Source organism: Physeter macrocephalus, chromosome 7 (genome assembly GCF_002837175.3).
Source record: "Physeter macrocephalus isolate SW-GA chromosome 7, ASM283717v5, whole genome shotgun sequence".
Classification (NCBI taxonomy): domain Eukaryota; kingdom Metazoa; phylum Chordata; class Mammalia; order Artiodactyla; family Physeteridae; genus Physeter; species Physeter macrocephalus.
In genome coordinates, this window is record NC_041220.1 from 85,950,848 (window position 1) to 85,976,723 (window position 25,876).

A 25,876-nucleotide genomic window follows, 5' to 3' on the forward strand; every position below is an offset into this window, starting at 1 on the left:
GTAGCTGTGTTCATAAAAGTCAACAAATTGTGGTATATTTATACGATGGTATATTACAAAACAATGAATATTAACAAACTGGGAGTAGGGGTAAGGTGTTATCCAAAAGAGGTCTTCTGTGGAGCTGGCTATGTTCTATTTCTCAAGATGTGCCAGTCATACGAGTTTTTGATTTATGTTGAATGTATATATATATTTTTTTGGTGTGCCTGGAGGCTGAAAACATTAGCTGAGTTCAACTTATATAGGGCTTTCTATACTCTGCCAAGTTCTTTGAATATCTATCATGTCAAACCTCAGTGTTCAAGTCTTCATTTGTTTCCTGAGTCTCCTAACATTTCCTTAGGGTGAATTGACCTGCAACTTTGGTCACTTTTGTCTAGATACTTCCATTTTACCAAAGTCCTTTTTAAAACCCAGTACCTAAAACTTAGAAAAATGTTCTGGTTGCTATCTCACCAGAGTAGAGTGAAGTTGTATCTATCGACTAATGATATCAATGTCTACATTAGACTCTTCACTTTTATTGATAATTCTTGTGGAACTCTTGGTTAAATTCATTTTGCAAGATTCCTTTAAATAAAATTTTAAGCCATCAGCACATGAATATAATTAAATAACTAAATGAAAAGAGGTCAAGGATTTTCAAAATAATAGAATGTGTAGTGGATAGGGTACAGTTCTGCAATCATAAAGCCTAGATTTGTATGATGCTTCTTTACTAGCCATGCAATCATAAACCAGTTATCTAAATATTGTTAGCCTCAGTTTTCTCACCCATGGAATAGTGATAATGATACTTATGCAGGATTGCTGTGTTAATTTAATGAACCATAGAACATGAGATATTCATATCTGAGGCTAAAATGGTAGTTATTTTCATACTTATAACAATTAACTTTAAAAAGTAGTAATTAAATTGTTTAAAATAATATTAATTTATATTATGAGGTACTGTGTTGATTATTCATAGGCATATATTTACCAAAATATATTTCATTCTAGTCTACCCACTCTAAGAATGTTTCAATACATTCTGTAATCCAATATGTCACTTTATGAATAATATGGGTATAATGAAAACCCAAACTGATTTTTCTTATATTCATTTATAGGGCAATATCCTTCACTGTTGAACATAAAGAAGCTTAAAAAATCTGTCTTGTAGCAAATTTGTATGGCAATTTCTTATGAAATTAGATTATAGAATTGTATAAAATAAGTTCTTGCAGTTAATACATTTATATTAAAAAAACAGATAGTTTAGTAATTTAAAAGAAAACTTTAAATTTAAATCTTAATATCAAGTTCTTTCAGCAGTTTTTATAGTCTCTCTTCCATGCTCCATAAGTATTGCTTCAATCTAAACTAAGTAATGTTTTGGTCACAGTATGGATAACTAAAATGGATTTTATATTCTATTATTTCACAGTTAGTTACAGTTTCTACTTTTTTACTTCCTTTTTGAAAAAAAGATTAATTCTAGAAAAAATATTTTTTCCTGCTTTATTGAGAAACAGTTGACATAGAACATTGTGTAAGTTTAAAGTGTACAGTGTGATGATATGATATACATATATATTTTGAAATAATTAACATATAATGTTAGTTAATACATATATCACCTAGCAACTTCCAAGTATACAATACAGTATTGTTACCTATGGTCACCATGCTTTGTATTAGATCCCCAGAACTTATTGATTTTATAACTATAAGTTTGTTGTCCTTGACCATCTGCACACACTGCACTCCCAATCCTGGCAACCACTAATCTACTCTCTGTTTCCATGAGTTTGACTTTTTAATTTTTGTTTTAAATTTCACATACAAGTCAGATCATATATCTTTTCTCTGCCTGATTTATTTCACTTGGCTTAATGCCCTTAAGGTCCATCCATGTTGCTGCAAATGGCAGGATTTCCTTCTTTTTAATGGCTGAGTAGTGTTTCTGTGTGTGTGTGTGTATATGTGTGTATACTTTGTATATACTGTTTTCTTTATTCATTCACCTGTCAATGGACACTTAAGCTGTTTCCATATCTTTGTTATAGTAAATAACGCTGCGAGTAGTGTTTCTGTGTGTGTGTGTATATGTGTGTATACTTTGTATATACTGTTTTCTTTATTCATTCACCTGTCAATGGACACTTAAGCTGTTTCCATATCTTTGTTATAGTAAATAACGCTGCAATGAGCATTAGAGTGCAGATATCTCTTTAAGATAGTGATTTTATTTCCTTCAGATATATATCCAGAAGTGGGATTACTGAATTGCACTGTAGTTCTATTTTTAACTTTTTGAGGAATTGCCATACTGTTTTCCATAGTGTCTGTCCAAATTAATATTCCTACCACAGTGACCAAAAGTTCCCATTTCTCTACATCTTTACCAATACTTGCTATTTCTTATATTTTTGATAGTAGCCATTCTAACAGATAGTAGCCATTCTAACAGATGTGAGATAATAGCTCATTGTTGTTTTGATTTACCTTTCTCTCATAATTATTGATGCTGAGCAACTTTTCATGTACCTATTGGGCATCTGCATGTTTTCTTGGAAGAAGATCTATTCAGATCCTCTGCCCATTTTTAAATTGGATTATTTGTCTTTTTACTATTGAATTGTAAGAGTTCCTTATATAAGTTAGTGGTCAACCCCTTATCAAATATAAGATTTGCAGATATCTTCTGCTATTAAGTCTTATTTAAATGTTCTGTGGAATTCACTGGAAAGATGATCTGGTCCTAGGCTTTTTTTGTTGGGAGGTTTTTGATTACGATTTAATCCTTACTCGTTATTGGTTTGTTCAGATTTTTTATTTCTTCATCAGTCAGTCTTTTTTTTTTAATAGATCTTTATTGGAGTATAATTGCTTCACAATACTGTCTTGCTTTCTTTTGTACAACACAGTGAATCAGCCATACGCATACATATATCCCCATATCCCCTCCCTCTTGAGCCTCCTTCCTACCCTCCCTATCCCATGCCTCTAGGTCGATGCAAAGCACCAAGCTGATCTCCCTATGCTATGCTTCCCACTAGCTAACTATTTTATATTTGGTAGTGTATACATGTCGCTGCTACTCTCACTTGGCCCCAGCTTCCCCCTCCCCTACCCTGTCAAGTCCGCTCTCTGTGTCTGTGTCTTTATTCCTGCCCTGCCACTAGATTCATCAGTACCATTCTTTTTTTTTTTTTTTTTTTAGATTTCATATATATGCATTAGCATACGGTATTTGTTTTTCTCTTTCTGACTTCACTCTGTATGACAGACTCTAGGTCAATCCACCTCACTACAAATAACTCAATTTTGTTTCTTTTTATGGCTGAGTAATATTCCATTGTATATAAGTGCCACATCTTCTTTATAGATTTGTCTGTCAATGGACATTTAGGTTGCTTCCATGTCCTGGCTATTGTAAATAGTGCTTCAATGAACATTGTGGTACATGTCTCTTTTTGAATTATGTTTTTCTTAGAGTCTTGATAAGTTGAATGTGTCTAGGAATTTGCCCATTTCTTCTAGGTTGTTCAATATTGATGCATAATTGTTCTTTTTTGATCCTTTGTGTCTCTGTGGTATTTGTTGTAATGTCTCATTTTTCATTTCTGGTTTTATTTGAGTTTTTTCTCTGTTTTCCTGAGTTAGTCTAGCTATCTTTCAAAAAACCTTCTCTTAGTTTTGTTAGGAGATTTTTGTACTGTTTTCCTATCCTTTAGTTCATTTATTTTTGCTATAATCTTTATTTTACATCCTTCTGCTAACTTTGGGCTTAGTTCTATTTTTTCTAGTTTCTTAATGTGTAATATCAGGTTGTTTATTTGAGGTTTTTCTTTTCAGTATATGCATTTATAGTTCTAAACTTTCTTTCTAGAACTGCTTTTGCTACCTCCCTTAAGTTTTGGTATATTTTGCTTCCATTTTTGTTTGTCTCAATATATTTTTTGTTGCCATTTTTATTTCTTTTTTGATTCACTGGTTCTTTAGGAATGTGTTATATATTTCCATTTATTTATAAGTTTTTCAGAATTCATCCTGTCATTGGTTTTTAGTTTCATATCATTGTGGCTGGAAAAGATACTTGATATACTTTCTATTATCTTGAACTTTTTGAGTTTTGTTTTGTTTTTGTTTTGTTTTGTTTTTGTTTTTTTTGTGGTCTAACTTGTGATCTATCCTAGCAAATGTTATATGTGCATTTGAGAAGAAGTATTCTGATGCTGTTGGATGGGATGCTCTGTGTATATCTGTTAGGTTCATTTAGTTTAACGTTGTTCAAATCTGCTGTTTCCTTCCTATTTCCCTGTTTGGGTGATCTACCTATTGTTGAGAATGGGGTATTAAAGTTCCCCACTATTATTATATTGCTGTTTATTTCTCCTTTTAGTTTTGTTAGTACTTACTTGAATTATTTATGTGTTCTGATGTTGGATGCATAAATATTTACAACTATTATATTTCTTGACAAATTGATGACCACTTTATTATCATCCAATGACCTTGTCACTTGCGACCATTTTTAGCTGCAAATTTATATGATATACTACTGCTTTCTTTTGATTATTGTTTGCTTGAAATATCTTTTTCCATCCTTTTATTCTCTGCCTGTGTGTGTCCTTAAACCTAAAGTGAGTCTCTTCTATGTAATATATTGTTGGATCTTGTTTTTTTATCCATTCAGCTATTCTATGTCTTTTGATTGGAAAATTTAATCCACCTACATTTAAAGTAATTTTTGACAGTTAAGGACCTACTATTGTGTTTCTGTTGTTTTCTGTTTTGTAGCTATTTTGTTTCTTATTTCTTCTCTAGCTATATTCGTTTGTTATTCAATGACTTATTGTAGCAGCATGCTATGACTCCTTTATCAAGATCTTTTGTGCAGCTATAAGATTTTTTTTGTGTGGTTACCATGAAGCTTATATAAAATATCTTATAGTTGTAACATCCTATTTTAAGCTGATAACAACTTAACTTCCATAGTATACAGAAACTTTATACTTTTTCCTCCCATTACATTAGGTTATTGATGTTACAATTTAGATTTTTTTTATATTGTGTATCCAGTAACAAATTATTGTATCGATATAGTTATTTTAATAGGTTTGTTCTTTTAACTTTTAAAGTTGTAAATTATTTACATACCACCATTATAATGTTAGAGGATCTGACTTTGACTATATATTTACCTTTACCAATCTCTTTTATACATTCGTATATTTTTACAGTGTCATCACACTTTCATTTCAGCTTGTAGAATTTCCTTTAGCTTTTCTTGTAAGGCAGATCTAGTGTCAAAGAACTCTCTCAGTTTTTATTTGTTTGGAAAAGTCTTTATCTCTAATTTCTGAAAAATAGCTTTATGAGGTATAGTATTCCTCTTTGGCAATTGTTTTTTCAATTTGTTGATTTTTTAAAAAATTCCATTTTCTCCTTGCTTGCAAAGTTTCTGCTATGAAAGCCAATGATGTCTTATGGGGGCTCTCTTGTATGTGAAGAGTATCTCTTCTGTTGCTGCTTTCAAATTCTTTGTCTTTGACTTTTGGCATTCAATTATAATGTATCTGGGTATAACCGTTTTTGAGTTTAACCTATTTTAGATCCTTTGAGCCTCATTGGATGTCCAAATTTCTTTTCTTTTCCTTCTGGGATTTCCATAATGTATATGTAATTTCTTCTGATGATTCCTATGAATCCCCTAGGCTTTCTTCACTCCTTTTTGTTCTTTTTTTTCTTTTACTCCTCTGACTGGAAAATCTCAAAAATTTGTCTACAAGTTCACTGATTCTTCTGCTTGTTCAAGTCTACTGCTGAAGTTCTTCATTGAATTCTTTAGTTCAGTTATTGTATTCTTCATCTCTAGCATTTCCTTTTTTATGCATAGTTTCTTTACCCTTATTAAACTTCTCCTTTTGTCCATGCATTGATTTATTAATTTTGCTTATTTGTTTGTCTGTGTTCTCGTATTTTACTGAGCTTCTTTAAAAGGATTATTCTAAATTCTTCATCAGAGAGCTCATAGATCTCCATATCTTTAGGATCAGTTTATCAGAGCTTTAATAGTTTCTTTTGGCAATGCCATATTTACCTGATTCTTCATGATCTTTATATCCTTTCTTTGGTATCTGTTTATTTGAGTATGCAGTCTCCTCTTCCAAATTTACAGGTTTGTTTTAGCAGGAAAAGTTCTTTACTGGTCAGATCATTTTGGGATACTGGATAGGTTAGCAGATAGCATTCAAGGGCAAGTGGGGCTTTCTTTTTATTGGATTTTCTAGTTGGACAGGGTCACTGCCTATTCTCTGAGGTTGCCTTGACTGGGTTATGTGTTCAAGAAGGGCCAATGGATGAATTCCATGGTGAGGTGGGTGTCCTGGCTGTGTTCTGCAGCTGAGTGAGACAACTAGCTGTTCTCTGAAACCACCTCTGATTGGTTCAGATCTCAAGCTAGCTGTGTTCTTTTGAAAGGTGGTGACACTGGTTGGATTCCATGATAAGGCAGGGGTATAGGACATATTATGTTATTGCAACTGGTTGGGTGAAGCCTCATATTGTGCTCCCTGACTGGATGATGCAGCTTACTGAATTCAGCATTCAGGTGGGGTCACAAGCTATGCTTTGTGATCAGATGGGTTTTCAGGCTATGCTTTGCAATCAGTTGGGCCTGCAGGCTGTTACTCAACATCGGAAGGAGTTGCAATTTGGGCTTTGTGATCAGATAAACTATTGACTATCCTCTGCTTTTGGGTGAGATTGCTGGTTGGGCTCAACTGTTAGGTGGGGCCTCCATATATACTTCACTCTTGGGTGGAGCTAGAGACTGCTCTGCAGTTGGGTGAGGTCACTGTCCAGGCTCTCTGGTTGGATTGGGCCACAGGCTATGCTCTGCAATTGGACAAGGTCAATGGGTAGGCTCCCTGCCTGCGTAAGGCTGAAGGGTGTGTTTGGCTCTCAGGCAGGTCCGTAGCCTGGCCTCTTCTGCTGGGTAGGTCTGTAGGTTGTGTTCAACCATTCTAGGAAGACCATATGCCGGATTTTGCTGTGCGGTGGGGTGGTAAACTCTGCTCCATGGGTAGGCAGTACCATAGGCCTGGCTCTGAGGTTGCTCTGTGTCACTCTTCAGGTTCCTTGGTTACCCAAGGCAAGAGGCTATGCTCAATATTTGAGCAGGGCTGCTGGATTGGCTCCCTTCCTGGGTGGGCTGTAAAATGTGTTCTATGGCTAGTACAGCCCATGGCTGGGGTCCAAAGCAGGCAGAACTGCCAACTGAGCTCCCTGACCAGATGGAACCACCAGTTTGACTTTGCAGATAGGTAGAGATGCTGGTTGGAATCTTTGCTTTGGTGCTGCAATTAGGATCATGACCCACCAAGATCTGAGTACTGGTTACTGTAAGTCTCACCCCAATTCTCTATCTTTTTTTGATCTCTGCTGGTCATGCTCTGCATATTTTTCCAGTTAATACCATGAGGTATGACCTGAGTGAACCTCCCAGGAAGCATTCCACTATGTGGAGAAGCTGGAGTCTACCCTGTGTTCTCTTTTTCCCACTGGGGAAACTGTAGGCCTAGGGAGGCACTCTAGGTGCAGCTCAGTGTTGTCCTGGTGGAAGAGCAATATGGTAATATTGGAACTGCTCTTCTTACCTTTATAATTTGGTTCTTTCTTGTTCTCTACTGCCTAGGGCATTTCTTTAGCCTTATCTCTGCATTCTGGAACTTTCACAATGGTTTCTTGTCTATGGGTGTTTGTTAGTTGGTCTACTTGTTAGGGGAACTGAAGTCAGCAACAATGTATGTTGACATCTTGATGACAACACTGTCCCCACAAATCTTTATGAAACTTTGCTTTAGCTGATATTTAACTATATCATATTGTATTTCTTCTAATTGGCATGCCATAGTTTTTAATTTTTAAGATTTTATTTCTCTTTAACATAATTATTATCTACTTTCTTTTCAACTTTATAAATACTGCTACATTTGTGTTTTCAAGTACAGAAATAAGTTTTAAAGTCTAGATAATATGCTCCATGATGGCAGGGATTTGTCTTGTTCATCACACACACAAAACTGGCACTAAGTGGACCTTTGTTGACTGAATGAATGAATTATGTGTTCTGACACCAGCAGAGCTTACAGAAGCAGAGATGAAGCAGAAAACATAATGACTGTCAAATGGGTGAACTTGAAGATGAAAAGGCACTTTTAGCTTAGTTACTCTGATATGCACTCTGGATAACACTCCAATTTTGCATGAATTTTTGGAATGGAAACAGCTACACTCCTAAATAATAAATTTATTAATTGCACTCCTTATGAGTTCTGACAGCAGTCAGCTTTGTGGGTTTCTGATTCCATTCCAAGGGGTTGAATGTCTCTGTGATTTATGTAATAGGCAGGAGTGTCATGAGGAAAGACTTGTAGTATAAAACTTAAAGACAGGAACACAGATGGCTTCCTGTGGAATGTGTGGTGGGTGTTAATGAAAATACATTGAACAGTGAGGGAAGGGCAGCAAACAACCACAGGAAAGGTGCCCTGAGCTTTGTTTTTTAAAGATAGATACTACTTTTTTTGTCCTTGTGGAAATTTTCTTATTTATTTTACTCTAACAGCCACGAACACTTGAGACATTTTGAAAACAATATGGACATTAAAGAATAAGAACAAACAAAAAGTTGAGTAAATGCTTAGGGTTCATCATACATTTCAGTCATGTTTCTCTATGCTTAACTGCTCATTATCAAAATTATGTAGTCTGGTTTCTAAAAGGTATATTCTGAGATTGGGTTGTTAAACTAACTCAAAGGAAAGGCCTTATATAATTTGATATATTGCCATCTAGATTTTCTATACTGGCTGTCTCTACTGAAAATTCATAAATGTCCATGCATTGAATCACCATATATTTAGTATAATCATACTCACTGGATAATTATAGGTATACCTTGGACATATTGTGGGTATAGTTCCAAACCACTGCAGTAAAGCAGATATCACAATAAAGCAAGCCACACTAATCTGGGGGTTTCCCAGTGCATGTAAAATTTCTGTTTACACTATATTGTAGTCTGTTAAGTGTGCAATAGCATTGTCTAAAACACAATGAATGTACCTTAATAAAAAATACTGTATTGCTAAAAAATCGCTAACCATCATCTAACAAAACAGGGTTGCCACAAAACTTCAATTTGTAAAAAATGCAATATCTACAGACTGAAATAAAGTGAAGCACAATAAAATGAAGTATGCCTGTATTTCATTTACTACTCTATTTTGATCCTACCTAATTGTTCAATTTCTTCCATGTTTTTACCTTTTTCCCACAAATACCAATTCATCACACATTAGGTAAAGTAATACAAAGAGTAATGGCCCTTAGTAGAAAGAATTCATAGGTGATTTGGTAAGATTTTTTTGTGAGACTTTATAATTTACTAGGCAAGGTATTTCCATAACATCATTCTAAAATCTTCATGTAATACTGCATAATTGTTCAGCTTTAATCAAAACTTCATAAAGTATTTCTTTATACTTTGTTTTCTAATTCAGAAGTCAGCCCTTCATGTTCCATCCAAAGCCCACGAATTTTATGTAATAATTGGCTTATCTGCTCAATACAATCTTCATTTATTGCTCTGGGAGTATAAGTGGATATAAAAGGAATATTTCATACTATGGTGTTTTGTCCTCTCTACACTACAGAATCTATGTAGGTACTCTTTGATTGGAGATCTAATCAGGAGGTCCAAACTGATGAAAAACAAACCAATAAAATATTTGCTCTAAGCTTTTTTTTTGTAGTATCATTTGAAGGAACCACAAAAGCAAAGCCATATGAAGTTTTGGGGTTGTTTTTTTGTTTGTTTGTTTGTTTGTTTTTGTTTTTTAACTTTCAATGTTTAATTTGTTATTGGATTATGCTCCTTTAACCTTGTCTGGTGCCAGGGACATAAATCCAAAACAATGCATGCTTCTGACAGCAATTCAAGATGCTACTCTCTGGAAATTTCACTGGTTTCACTGGTAGAACTCTCAGTCCATAGCATCGGTGAGTCTTGGATTCATAAGTGTTTTTGTAGGCTTTGCTAATTGTTAAGGCAGTCATCTCAAATAGACTCAGCCCTATGAGATATTTGAATTCCCATACCTACCCAGCTCATGTATCTGATTTTTCTGTGTCCATAGCTTACATTCCATAAGTTCTGTATTCCATTCATCCAGCAAATCTGCCTTTAGGAACATGTTTTTAAAGTATCTATGTAACCCCAAATTCTTAGTGTCTAGAAACACAGCAATTTCTACAAGTCCTCCTGCCATATTGCAGTATCTCTGCCTCCCTGCGTTTGTCTCCATAACCACATGGCTACAACTGGTGAGTCAGTGCATTCTTTTGCAATTAATTCTTGTGTGAGACCCTTGGTCACAACATCCAGAGAGCTGTTTTTCCATTGATAGGATGTTAGGCAACAGCTTTCCAAAATTGTTTTTAGCACTTGTATCTGTTAACCAATGTCTCTGTTGATTACATTTGTTGCATTATGTCAGGGAAAAATGTCAGAAGAAGATGGGCATGACCCTCAGAGCCTGTAGCCATTTGCTCAAGTGTTTCATGGATGAGATGTTTTCCTTTCCACAGCGTTTGTCATGTTCCCCATTTATAGCATTTCCTTGAGAATTTCTAGAGTAAGAACTATATCACCAATTATATTTTTTTCAAAGCAAAAAAAAAAAAAACTGATGCAAGTGTTTTATACCTAGTGTAGTTTAAAACCCTAGTGTTTTCTACTCTGCTGTGCAGTGAATTTGGATAAAGAAAACATTGCATGAGCTCTATGTCAATTATTTGGTAGTTAGGACCAATTAATATTTTTAACTGTCAGATGTGATTTCTCCAAAATTCAAAAAGGCCCAACAAATATTGACCTTCTTACTCAAGTTTTGGTAGGACCAAGGCAAGTAATACATATTCACTGGAAGGAGTGATTCCATGGTGGTTGCAAGCCAAGAAAGAGCCTGAATTCACATTTGGAGTCAGGCCTTGCACTTTGCAACAATTATATTACTTTTGATATTAACTGTTTTAGTTTTATAATATTTTTATAAAAAGGAAACTATTTAATTTCCATATCAATAATAATACACCTGTCTTTTGCAACAAACTGCCCTTTCCTTATGGATTAAACTGTACTGGCATTGCAAAACCAATAGAGAGAACCACTTTTTTCAGATCTTAATAAGCCTTTGTCAGTCTCCATGAGCCATCTGCTTTTCAAACCTGCCAAATGAGACCCTTTTAGAAAGAATTGGTTAATTATTAATTCAATATTCTCTTTTCTAAAATCACTTTAAGTGTTCACTGAAATATGCCTTTTTGCCTTCAGATGTACTTTATATTGATCGATTCTTAAATGGTATCTGATACTAACTCTGTCATCATCTAGAGTCCTAGAAAATAAAATTGTTTCATGACATAATTACCATATAACAGTACTATATTGTCCATTTGTTTTTTTATCTACCTTATGCTCATTGATTAAAATATATATATATTTTGAGTGAATTTTATATAAATATATACATATATATGCATTATAATTATGAAAACAGGTTAAAGTTTTATTTTGAAAATTTGTGAAACTACTGATATTGAAACGTTGAAGTAAGTCCAGATTCTAAGAACTGGATTGAGAATCATTATTATACAATTTGTTCTGAACATCATAAAACCTAGTAAGATGGATAAATTCAGTTCATGGAAGTAGCTTACTTTAAAAAATATAGGACATTCAAACTTTTCATAATTTAAATTGCAACTAGGGATGAAATACTACCTATAATTACTTTAATTGACGATAAGATGGGAACACAGGTTAAGGTTAATCAAAGCACTGCCACACCTTTATCTTTAAAAATTCTCCCAGTTATTTAGTGAGGTAGCTTATTAACATGTCAGTTTTGTAGATGAGACTGAACTCAAAGATTGGTTTTCTAATACATGCAAACACTTTATTATCTGTAGCACTTTAAGTTATCCTCAAATTATGTGGTAAAATTTTCAGATATGCAATCACATCTCACAGAACCACTTTTACTCAGATATCTAGAACAGGACAATGGAAGGATTCAAAGATGACTGTTCTCCACCCTCAAATATAAAAAGCACAGGAAGCTACTCAAAAGACTCCACAAGAGCAAATCAGCAAGGGCCAGAGGTTTTACTATGCACTGAATAACATAGTGACTACTGAATATGCTGTGTAGCTGAATGCAGGATACTATCAGTTACTATTGCTGTGATCGAACAGTGTAATGTAAGCAGAGTCTCATGGACCTGTAGGTTTAGATGGTAGTTTCATAAACATCAGCATCAGAATATTATGGGAAGAGTAGTTTAGTAAAAATAATTCTCTTTATTACCCATATTTTAACTAAAACCTGTATGTTTTCACTGGACATATGAATTATCCTGACATGTAAGCTGCACTGAGGTCAACAATTTTCACATTCTTTGTTCATTACTGAAATTTAATTATCAGGTTTTTCCAGGGAGTTCAACCATATTTGTTGGTTGAATTAATGATTTTGTGCTTAATCAACTATCTTGTTTTTCTTGAATGCTTACCTACATGTCCAACAACACCAGACATTCTGTGGAGTTAGAATAAAATATAAAATTTAGCCCTCAGTATTCTATAAATTAGGTCTTTGTGATTATTTCGAAAGAATAATTCTTTAAAAAAAAAGGTGAAATAATGTTTATAATCTATGTGATACTTGTTGACAATGCTGTGGAAATTCAACCCAGTCATCAGAGTAATCATTTTAAATAAAGTGAGGTCATGTTATTCCATAAAACACTGGGATCCCCAATTCATTCAGTTTAAGATCCAAAGTCCTTTAATGGTATCAAGTACCTGCATGATCTGAATTCCTTATTAGCTTTCTGATCTCATCTACTACTCGTCCTCCATAACTCCCATAGAAACCTACTGAGTTGTTTTCTATTCCTTGAACATGAAAGATATTCTTAATCCTCAGAACTTTTGCACCAATGTTCTCCCTTCCTAGAACACAGTTCCCCTAGATATCCACATGGCTGATTGTTTCACTTCATTCAAGCATTTGCACAGATGTCAAGTTCTCAGTAAGACACAGCCTGACCATTCAATATTAAATTGCTTATCACCTCCCATACAGTAACTTCCACAGAGTCATGTTCCTTCTTTCTCTGGTCTCTTTCTCCTTATCCTTCTAATAACAATCATAGCTCATGTCACCTTTTAATGTACTATACAATTTCCTTAGTAATTATATACATTGCTTACTCTGTCTCTTCTTCCACTAGAATGTAAGCTCCATAAATTTAGGGATCTTTTGTTTAATGAGGTATTCTAAGCATCTGGAACCAAGTCTGACTTTTAAATGGCACTTAAAAATAAAAATGATTTTTAATTTGATTATTATCTGTGATAAAATGCTGGCAAATGGCAACAAATGTTTGAAAGTACATTGTTTCTGAAGTTGAAAGTACATTGTTTCTGAAGTTAAAAATGTGTGTTAACACACTACAATATCCAGAATGTGTAATTCAGCCCTGCCTTAGGGACCTTATATTTCTTTGGGAACGTTTCACTGTGTGCATTACTATCTGCCTAGTAATTGTTCACAAAATACATGTCACATTCACTGAATAAATATGAGCATTATGTTTCTAACAACTACAATAAAACAAGCATATTGTAAAATGTCTGGTCTGATTGAGCCAATCTTTCCTCATACTCCTAACCTGTACACTGACAGTGAATCAAAGCACTTGGTTAATAGACAGATGATTTAACTTTCATAGATCTTAGCTGCATTGCTAATTATGTTTACTCAAATCTTCACACATTTGCAGATAATATTACAACTCCAAGAGCTTGACCTAAAGTATTAGAACCAACTCACAAAATTATGGATGGAATTTTGATAAGTTTATGAGAGTTTTTCTGGGGGCATCCTACTTTAAAAAAAAAAAAATCTCTGCTTATCATAATCCACAGAGAATGGGAAAGAATCTTCAATGACCAAAATAGCTCTAGGGTTTCCTGGCAAATCCTAACATTTTGACTTCAAAATACCATGCTCTAAGAAATCTTCAAAAAGGCACATGCATTAACAGTGGACCTATAGACCATGAATTTAAACCTAAGGAGGGGATGAGGTAAGGAGTAGGACGAAACTGATTGAGTTAATTGAAGAAGTGCACTATTTACATTTGGCAAATATTTATAGACTACACATATTATTTACTAGGTACTATTCTCAGTAGTGGAAATACTGCAGTAACTAAAATAGACAAATTCCTTGATCTAACTGTATAGTTTTTCTAAGAATCTTCAATTCTAAAAATCTTGACATATGTTTTAAATGAGTCCTTGTAAGTAGCAAACTGAAAGAAATTTAGGTACAGATGATATGGCCAAATGCAGCATGATATGAGGATTTCAAATCTTTCCTTGTAGTACCCAATTTATAAAGTAAAAGAAGACAGAATACTTGTTCTGTCATTCTATAATCTATGCCATGAAGGGTAATTTCCAATCTTTGCTGCCATCATATATAAAATTTTTATGCACAAAAATATTTTTGTATTAATTTACATATGCATAACTAATATACACACATATATATATTTGTTTTTTTCTCGACTAGTACCACACATATCATAGGAAGTTTTATTTAACTAAAATGAACTTTTATTTCCCTCAATTTCATCTATATGATGGTTAAAAAACAAAAAACCCACACCTAGATTATTTCTATTAGGTAAAATAATAGGCATTTGTCTTCTTACAAGATTACTTGGAAAGCACAAAAACAAAATTTGAAGTAAAAATTCCAGTATTTAAACATTGTTTTCATCAGAAATATCATTATCATCATCAACATTAGATCATCTTAGGCGTTTACTATTCCTTCACTCCTCCTCTTACTGTTATTAACAATGTGACTTGAGATAGTAATTAACAAGGATGAAGCCCAACAAATCACTAAGTGTGCTCAGAACTCTACATTGAATATTCCAGTTACTAGTCACTGATCATACAAAGAGGGAATTTGAACAATCCCAGTTGGGTAGATATGAAAACTGAGTACTAGAGTGGTTAGGCTACCTGTGGTCGCATAACTAAATTGTCCTGTAACACAGATGTATACCATCTTTCTGATTCCAGAACCCATGATTTAAATGGTCCACTAGACTGCTACTCATTGTGTCTTGTGCCATGCTAACTAAGCCTTTACAAACTATTATTTATTTAAAATGTCATGATAACCCTATCAGGGAGTCAATACCATTTGCCTTTACAAATAAGGAGAACAAGGTGACAAGGTTAAACACATTCTCTGAGGTCCATGGCAGTTTGGTTTGACTCTAAAATCTATACTATTAGCCATCAAACTACAGCTTTTCTCATAGGATAGGGTTAGTTGTCAAAATCTCTTACATTTGTGTTACAAATGTATCTCTTACATTTGCACTACAAATGATGGCGGAGCAGAAACATTATTTTCTGAAAAGTAAATTCATTCACCAACAAATAGCTAAAAAAAAAAAATATATATATATATATATATATATACTTTAAGGCTAAGAATGTACTTCTTTATTTTGTTTTTCTAGATAGAAAAAATCTGTCATACACATTTGAATGTTACATTTATCACACAATATTTTCCTTTTTATTTCAGAGAATAGTTGCATATTTAGTCAAAATGAGTTAAAAATTAATAAAAACATTAGTTTTCATACTAATAGATTTCTATAAGAAAGTTCACTGTAAATTTACAAGGCCATGTTTATTTTATATTGTAAAGATTCCAGAGTGCTTTCTATATTTAGTTTATCTACTTAAAAGAAAGCTAAACATTGTTCCTCTGGCTCTTCTAAATCATAACTAAATCTTCTGTTTTGAAAGCAATGGAATTATATATCATAGACTACATTACAAATTACTGCACTAAATCCCAGAGACACCTTATTAATAAAAGATTTAAACATTTTTTCAGTTTTTTTATATGTTTGAACAGAGTACAATATATTAAAAGGAGAAAGAATCCCAGAATATTATCACATTATTTTTTAATGTGATATTTCTCTTAGGAAATTACTTCTTATTTTGACTTATCTCCAAAATTTGGTTTCTTTAATTTAATTGACAAAGATCTTTCCTGTGATAAGATAGTAAAGGAGGGAGTATGCCTACTTTGATCAGATCACTATCAGATCATGTTTTAGAAATGGAACAAATATATGACCATTTTAAATTGTACGAGCCATTAAATCTTCAAAAATTGAGGAAAAGTTTAGCAATAGAAAATTAATTGTATTCAGTTATTTTCTTACCCCCTCTTAATATTAAATATCACCATATAACAGGTTTTTTTGAATACCATATGCAAAAGAGACTCCCTCTTTCTTCCTTACCATGCTTTATTTTTTCAAGGCATTTATAAGCACATAAAATATTATTTTGTCCATTTTTTAATCGTCTGCACTTTTCTCTTCCCCACTCTGTCCTAAATGTTCACTCCATGAGAACATACACTTTTGTTTTGTTTAAGACAATGAACCTGACCTGTAGGATTTTGTGAGGCCTGTAGAAGATAAACAAATATCTGTTGAATAAAACAAATGTGCAATACCAAACAATAATAAGGAATCAATACTGATTTGTTGCTCATTTTTTAAAAGATTTGGTAAATTGTCCTTTTATAGCAATATTGTGATATAGTGAGTTACCATTATAGGAAAAAATAGTAATAGTTACATTATCATGGTTTAAAATTTTGTTATAAAGAATTGAAATCAACATTAAGTGACAATGTAAGTGAATATGTGATACTATGTGAAAACATTTTTTTGAGTGAGTCTTATTTATAAAATGCAGGCTTAAGAAATTTCAATAGGGAGAAATTGCTTTCATAAATAAAAGACTACTTCAAATATATACATGTTTTTATTTGACAATTTACAATACATATAAAGAGAACCATATCATTTACCACAGCAATTTTCTACTGTACTATAACAAATATTGAGAGGACATACCTTCCTTCATATAGTAAGCACTTATAAAAGTTTGCGTTTGTTCTTGGCTTATATTCTGACTTCTGCATTACACAGAAGTGTCATAAGCATTGATTGAATGGTCAGACAAACTCGACTTGATTCCTTGCTTTGCCATGTATTAGCTAATTTGGATACATAAACTACCTAAATCATGGACTCTCCACTTATAAAATTATGCTGGTTTGTCTTTATGAGATTGTAATAAGAATTAAAAAATAATACATGCACATACGTTAGCTCACTGCCTTATGGAAAGATATGCATATGGAAATATTTGTGTAGATAAATAAGCCTTTTTATGTTTATAAATAAAAGTATGTGTAGGTAATCATTACCCAATTAATGTATCGTTTATCCATGTATGATTATATTCCTTGGATCTATTTCATGGCCATGGCCATTATATATACATTTTTTGTCTCAAAGAAGTTAAGAACAATATGTGTTCTTAACAAAAGATTCTTATTTTTGATACTTTTACTACAATACAGCTTAACCTGTTTCCAGCTCTTCTTCATTCAAACATTGAATCTATTATCCATTTTCAGAGACATTTAGGATAAATGTGTTAGTTGTGCATGATTTATGTTGGATCAAGGCAGAGTCTTTATCTGCATAGTTTATTTTATTCTTTGTTGGACAATGATAACCATTTCGTGTTGGTAAAAGCACAGAATTTTGCTTCTCTTTCTTAATGTAATTATCTTACATTCATTGGAGAAAAGAAGCATAACTATTTGAAAGCTCCATTATTTTCTCTTGCTTTGTGCCTAAAGCATATAATGTAATCCATACAATGGAAAGGAATTTCAGAAGTGACTATTAAATATGCTTAACAGCAGGTCAGGGAATGAGTAAAAATGAGGAGAAATTATATATCCATGTAAACAATAAAAACATTAAATGACTATATTTCTATAAACATCTGATTAAACATCAAAAATTAAAAAATCTATTACCATACCATGAACTGTTATTTGGATTCTGCACACCAAATTATACAGTTATTATTGCAATGATTGGATACATATAAAACAGATATGATTAGCAGCCCTGACTCTTAAGTCATTATCCAAATGATGACTTGATTGTACTTTTCAAGGGCCTTGAAAAGAAGGAACTTTTACATCTGCTGAACAATGTGGTATTTGGTAACAAAATATCTACACTGTATTGTTTTTGATTTAATTAGTGAAGAATATAATCAAAAGAAAGACCTTAAATATTTCATTTCAAGACAGCAATTGGATTTATTCTGTAGTGCTACCAGGTTTCATTATTAATTTTAATAATTATATTTAATAGTAGAATGAAAGGTGAGCCATGAAAAAGCTTAATTACAATAAATATATGCTGTATTTGTGATCCAGATGGTGTGAGAAACCATGACTTGCGCATCTTCCACCTCTGTTATACACCCTGTTACAAAACTATAGCCTTGACAGATAAAATAACTGTTTAAATTTAATGCTAAAACATTGTCATGCACAAAACCATATCCAAAAAATAAATTATATGTAATGGTAAGTGATGTGGAAGCTATGGTTTTTGGGGGCTTTAGGGTCATAAGGAGTTAGATATGACCTGAAGACCTACTCTAGCTGGCTAACAAGATTAAAAGTGTCTCAAGATAATTACAACAATGAAGCCAGATCACCACCCAATAAAAGACATATAATTTGGAGGACCCACTGCCTATTTATCTATCTAAATAAATAAATAAATAAATAAATAAAACAGAGGTTTTAAATATATATACCGAGATCTTATGACATGGCTTAAATACATTAGCATACCCTTCAAAATCAGGTCCGGTACTAGGTGTTAAAACACCTTAGTGGTTGTATTTGCAGTATCCCTAATGTTTCTGAAAAAACATTTTTTGTGGTAGATGAAAGCAAACACTCCTCAAATCTTCTATAAAGAATGACTGAAAAATTGGATGTGTGTGTGTGTGTCTTATTTTTAAACACCTCCCACAAAGAGCCTTCAAATAAATTTACAAAACACATGTATTAATCATGTTTTCCACAATACAAAACTTTTAAAGTTTACACTGGGGTTTATTCTGGGATTTATAATCCCAGCCATAAAAGTGGGGAAAAAAGCATGGTAGAATGGGTATTGAAAGCTTTTGTGGAAATAGTGTCAGTTACTTCCACTCACAATCCATTAGCTAGAATATAGCAACAAATAACAGAAGACAGAGAAAAGTAATCTAGCTCTATTAAAAAAAAAAAAAAAGAATGTGGACTTCAGGGATTAGTTAGAAGTCTCTGTAGTAAACAGCTAAAAATTGACCACTAACAAAACTACGTACAAAAATCAGTTTTCAAAACACGAATTGAATCCAGATGAAATGAAAATGATGGAGTGTCCTAAAATATGGCCCTAAATTTAAAAAACAGACATCTTATATCCTATCTTGAATATCAGATGTTCTACACAAAAAATGCAATTGAGAGGTTTTTTACATCTTAAATGGAAAAAAGTGTAATATATTATATGTCAACCTAAACACTTAAGCAATTTTCTAAAACCTGACTGGAACACAATAAAATCATTTATGTAAATAATAAATTATAATGTTAAGAAGTAATCTTTATTTTTTTATTTTTTTATTTATTTTTTGTGTGTGTGTGGTATGCGGGCCTCCCTCTGCTGTGGCCTCTCCCGTCGTGGAGCACAGGCTCCGGACGCGCAGGCTCAGCGGCCATGGTTCACGGGCCCAGCCGCTCCGCGGCATGTGGGATCCTCCCGGACCGGGGCACGAACCCGGTTCCCCTGCATCGGCAGGCGGACGCGCAACCACCGCGCCACCAGGGAAGCCCCAAGAAGTAATCTTTAAATGATTGTTTTTGATTACCAGAAAATGAATAAAATTCTACTTAGCATACTTTTCAAATTATCTACTACATATTCTATTATTTGAACAGTTGTTATTTAAATGGTATCCTGATACTATTTTTGCACATTTTGCTAAATTTTTCTACATAATGGATGTCATTATTATTTCTTTACGACATAAATTATCTTCTACATAGAACTGATTATTAAGATAGAGAAAATACTTAATTTCATAAATTAAAGATAATCCTAGAATCACAGATTAGAATATTACACTTTAGAATATGATTACTTAATATTAACATTTTTTTAAATGTATAGGTTTTAAATTGCATGTATAACCCAGAAAGTCTTAATCCATCACTTAGAAAGACCTGAGAAAACAATCAAAAAACAATCAAATGAGGATTATTAAATTGCTATCATATTTAAGAGGATAGACAAAAATCCAAATAAGTTTCTTGAAAAGATTCAAAATGAAAATTTACACTATTTTTCACAAGGATATTTTAGGCCTAAAAGTATTTACAGAGGATAAGAAAATTTTTCAGTTCAGGAATATCATCATTTAAAAATAAATGAATCTTTGATTGCAGTACAAGAAACTGCTTTTACAACTCATCAAAGAGCTTGAAACCACAAGGTAACAAAATTGCATGGTGCCATAAAATATTTAAAATTCATTTCATTTGTAAGGTTTTTTTGCTTAATAATTTATCAGAGATTCACCCGTTAGGTTTAGTGGGATCTGTACTATAAAGACATCTCCATAAAGCAGTGAGAAATCTTCCCAGAAATGTGCATGAAACTTGAGTTATTTTTATTAAAATTTTTAAAAAAGCTTAAAGTATCAAACACACATGTGCATACCAACGAGGTATTAGAATGTTAATATGTTACCATACTTCTTTAAGATTTTTTTAATAAATAAAAAATTAAATATAGGCTTTTATCCTCAGTATATCCCTAGCCAACTTCATTATCTAATTGTTCTACTTCTCTCACTAGAAGGCAGTTGTTATTTTTGCTGCCCATGGTTTTAGAGTTATTATAGCTCCATATTTGTAAATAGTTTTTATGTTCCTATTTATTTATTTATAATTTATTTATTTTATTGATTGATTTTTGGCTGTGATGGTCTTCACTGTTGTGCATGGGCTTTCTCTAGTTGCAGCGAGCGGGGGCCACTCTTCTCTGTGGTGAGCAGGCTTCTCATTGTGGTGGCTTCTCTTGTTGTGGAGCATGGCCTCTAGGTGCGCAGACTTCAGTAGTTGTGGTTTGTGGGCTCTAGAGCACAGGCTCAGTAGTTGTGGTGCACGGGCTTAGTTGCTCCGCAACATGTGGTATCTTCCCTGACCAGGGTTCAAACCCATGTCCCCTGCATCGGCAGGTGGATTCTTAACCACTGCACCACCAGGGAAGCCCTATGTTTCTATTTTTGTATTTACATAAATGTGTTATACTCTTCGTATGATTTATCTTCCTTTCTTTTACAATAGCATATTTTAAGATGCTTTTATGTCAATACATATATTTATGCTTAGTTTATTCTAATCCATCATGTATAGTATTCTAATACATGAGTATCCAAAATATACACCCATATGCTTACTGATAGGAACTAAATTTTTGCCACTCTTACACTCTTAATAAACAATTCTGTAATGTATGGTTACATGTTTGTATACTCAAAAGCTAACTTAAGAGTGTGCCTTAAAATGTACTAAATTTTTTCCAATTTTTCTCCAAATATTGTTTCTATTTTACCCACCTGCCATTATCCTATGAGGTTTCTTGTTGATGGTACTTTATACTTGAGAACTTTAGGTTTGGGACAGTATGATGATTGTGAAATACCTTTTAAAATTTTGTTATTCTTGACTAACTTGAAGGTTCCCTCCCCCCCCCCATATATTTGCTTGTTATTAAGAGTGGCTCCTCTTCACTTTGTCTTTCTGGCTACTTTTACATAGGGTTGGTTTTGGTCATCAACGTTTTGAATATTGTTTCCTAGGTGTGGCTTGCCTTTTTACCTTACTGATGTTTTATTTGCTACACAAATTCATTTGTAATATAGTCAAAATAGTAAAAAATATTTCCATTAATTTTTCCAGTGTGGTTCATTCTACTAATTATAATATAAATTGTGTTGAATTGTTTTGGTTTGATTTCAATGTTTGAGTGGGATTTTTATTTTGTTTTAATATGTAGAATGTTTACATGTTTTAAAATTGACCAACATTCATTTTAGTTCATTTGTCAGTCATAGTTCAGTGTAGTAAAATTTATACTCCTGTTATAAGCCTGATTGAATATTTTTTAGCTGATTTACTTTTATTTCCAGTTTTTGTTTCATTTTCGTTTTCTTTATTTTTTCCTTTTAATTTGAAAAGTTCTTCTTATTTTATGATTAGTCCTTTTGCTTTGTTATATGTTGCAAATATTAATCCCAGTTTATTTATTTTTCTATTTTTCAATAGAGTTTTTGTCATGAAACTATTACTATTTATTTAACTGTAGTTAAAGTGATCAGCTTTTAAAAATTATATTGCCTTTCCTTTGTTAGTTTTTTTTTTTTTACAATATAAAATAAACAGTTTTATTTTTGATGTGTCTCTAGACATCGATCAATGGCCACTTTCAGAGTCCTATTTAGTGTAATTACCACTGAAGGAAGAACAAGATTTGTCATGGGACTTGTACTTTTCTTTTTGCTTATCCAATTTTCCATTGTTTACTTTTCATATGAATAGCCATATATATATGGTCAAATGATCTTCAATAAGGGTGTCAACATTACACAATGGGGAAAGACTACACATTTTTCCATGTCATGAAGGTTTCCCCTATGCTTTCTTCTTGGAGATTTATAGTTTCAAGTCTTGTACTTAGTTCTTTAATCCATTTTGAGTTGATTTTTGTATATGGTTAAAGTAAGGATCCAATTTCATTCTTCTGTATGTGGATATCTAGTTTTCCCAGCAACATTTGTTGAAGAGAATATTCATTGAATTTGGCAATTATTTCCTGGCTATGACACCAAAGGCACAGGCAACAAAAGCAAAAACTGACAAATGGGACTACTGTGGTCCCTAGGTATCCAAAGGGGTTTGGTTCCAGGACCCCCTGTGGATACCAAAATCTACAGGTGCTCAAGTTCTTATATAAAATGGCATGGCATGTGCATATAACCTATGCACATACTCTCATAAATTTTATTTTTTATTTTTTTGAATTGTATTTATTTTTTTAATACAGCAGATTCTTATTAGTTATCTATTTTATACATATTAGTGTATACATGTCAATCCCAATCTCCCAGTTCATCCCACCACCATCCCCCACCCCTGCTTTATGATTGTGAAATACCTTTTAAAATTTTGTTATTCTTGACTAACTTGAAGGTTCCCTCCCCCCCCCCATATATTTGCTTGTTATTAAGAGTGGCTCCTCTTCACTTTGTCTTTCTGGCTACTTTTACATAGGGTTGGTTTTGGTCATCAACGTTTTGAATATTGTTTCCTAGGTGTGGCTTGCCTTTTTACCTTACTGATGTTTTATTTGCTACACAAATTCATTTGTAATATAGTCAAAATAGTAAAAAATATTTCCATTAATTTTTCCAGTGTGGTTCATTCTACTAATTATAATATAAATTGTGTTGAATTGTTTTGGTTTGATTTCAATGTTTGAGTGGGATTTTTATTTTGTTTTAATATGTAGAATGTTTACATGTTTTAAAATTGACCAACATTCATTTTAGTTCATTTGTCAGTCATAGTTCAGTGTAGTAAAATTTATACTCCTGTTATAAGCCTGATTGAATATTTTTTAGCTGATTTACTTTTATTTCCAGTTTTTGTTTCATTTTCGTTTTCTTTATTTTTTCCTTTTAATTTGAAAAGTTCTTCTTATTTTATGATTAGTCCTTTTGCTTTGTTATATGTTGCAAATATTAATCCCAGTTTATTTATTTTTCTATTTTTCAATAGAGTTTTTGTCATGAAACTATTACTATTTATTTAACTGTAGTTAAAGTGATCAGCTTTTAAAAATTATATTGCCTTTCCTTTGTTAGTTTTTTTTTTTTTACAATATAAAATAAACAGTTTTATTTTCGATGTGTCTCTAGACATCGATCAATGGCCACTTTCAGAGTCCTATTTAGTGTAATTACCACTGAAGGAAGAACAAGATTTGTCATGGGACTTGTACTTTTCTTTTTGCTTATCCAATTTTCCATTGTTTACTTTTCATATGAATAGCCATATATATATGGTCAAATGATCTTCAATAAGGGTGTCAACATTACACAATGGGGAAAGACTACACATTTTTCCATGTCATGAAGGTTTCCCCTATGCTTTCTTCTTGGAGATTTATAGTTTCAAGTCTTGTACTTAGTTCTTTAATCCATTTTGAGTTGATTTTTGTATATGGTTAAAGTAAGGATCCAATTTCATTCTTCTGTATGTGGATATCTAGTTTTCCCAGCAACATTTGTTGAAGAGAATATTCATTGAATTTGGCAATTATTTCCTGGCTATGACACCAAAGGCACAGGCAACAAAAGCAAAAACTGACAAATGGGACTACTGTGGTCCCTAGGTATCCAAAGGGGTTTGGTTCCAGGACCCCCTGTGGATACCAAAATCCACAGGTGCTCAAGTTCTTATATAAAATGGCATGGCATGTGCATATAACCTATGCACATACTCTCATAAATTTTATTTTTTATTTTTTTGAATTGTATTTATTTTTTTAATACAGCAGATTCTTATTAGTTATCTATTTTATACATATTAGTGTATACATGTCAATCCCAATCTCCCAGTTCATCCCACCACCATCCCCCACCACTTTCCCCCTTGGTGTCCATTCATTTGTTCTCTACACCTGTGTCTCTATTCCTGCCATGCAAACTGGTTCATCTGTACCATTTTTCTAGATTCCACATACATGCATTAATGTACCATATTTATTTTTCTCTTTCTGACATACTTCACTCTATATGACAGTCTCTAGGTCAATCTACATCTCTACAAATGACCCAACTTTGTTCCATTTTATGGCTGAGTAATATTCCATTGTATATATGTAACATTATCCATTCATCTATCACTGGACATTTAGGTTGCTTCCAGGACCTGGCTATTGTAAATAGTGCTGCAATGAACATTTGGGTGCATGTGTCTTTTTGAATTATGGTTTTCTCTGAGTATATGGCCAGTAGTGGGATTGCTGGGTCATAAGGTAATTCTATTTGTAGGTTTTTAACGAACCTCCATAGTGGCTGTACCAATTTACATTCTCACCAACAGTGTAAGAGTGTTCTGTTTTCACCACACCCTTTCCAGAATTTGTTGTTTGTAGATTTTCTTATCATGGCCATTCTGACTGGTGTGAGGTGATAACTCATTGTAGTTTTGATTTGCATTTCTCTAATAATTAATGATGTTGAGCAGCTTTTCATGTGCCTCTTGGCCACCTGTATGTATTCTTTGGAGAAAGGTCTGTTTAGGTCTTCTCACCATTTTTTGTTTTGGTGGTTTGCTTTTTTAATATTGAGCTGCATGAGCTGTTTATATATTTTGGAGATTAATCCTTTGTCTGTTAATTCATTTGCAAATATTTTCTCCCATTCTGAGAGTTGTCTTTTTGTCTTGTTTATGGTATCCTTTGCTGTGCAAAAGCTTTTAAGTTTCATTAGGTCCCATTTGTTTATTTTTGTTTTAATTTCCATTATTCTAGGAGGTGGGTCAGAAAAGATCTTGGTGTGATTTATGTCAAAGTGTGATCTTCCTATGTTTTCCTCTAAGAGTTTTATGGTGTCTGGTCTTACATTTAGGTCTTTAATCCATTTTAAGTTTATTTTTGTGAATGGTGTTCACGAGTGATCTAATTT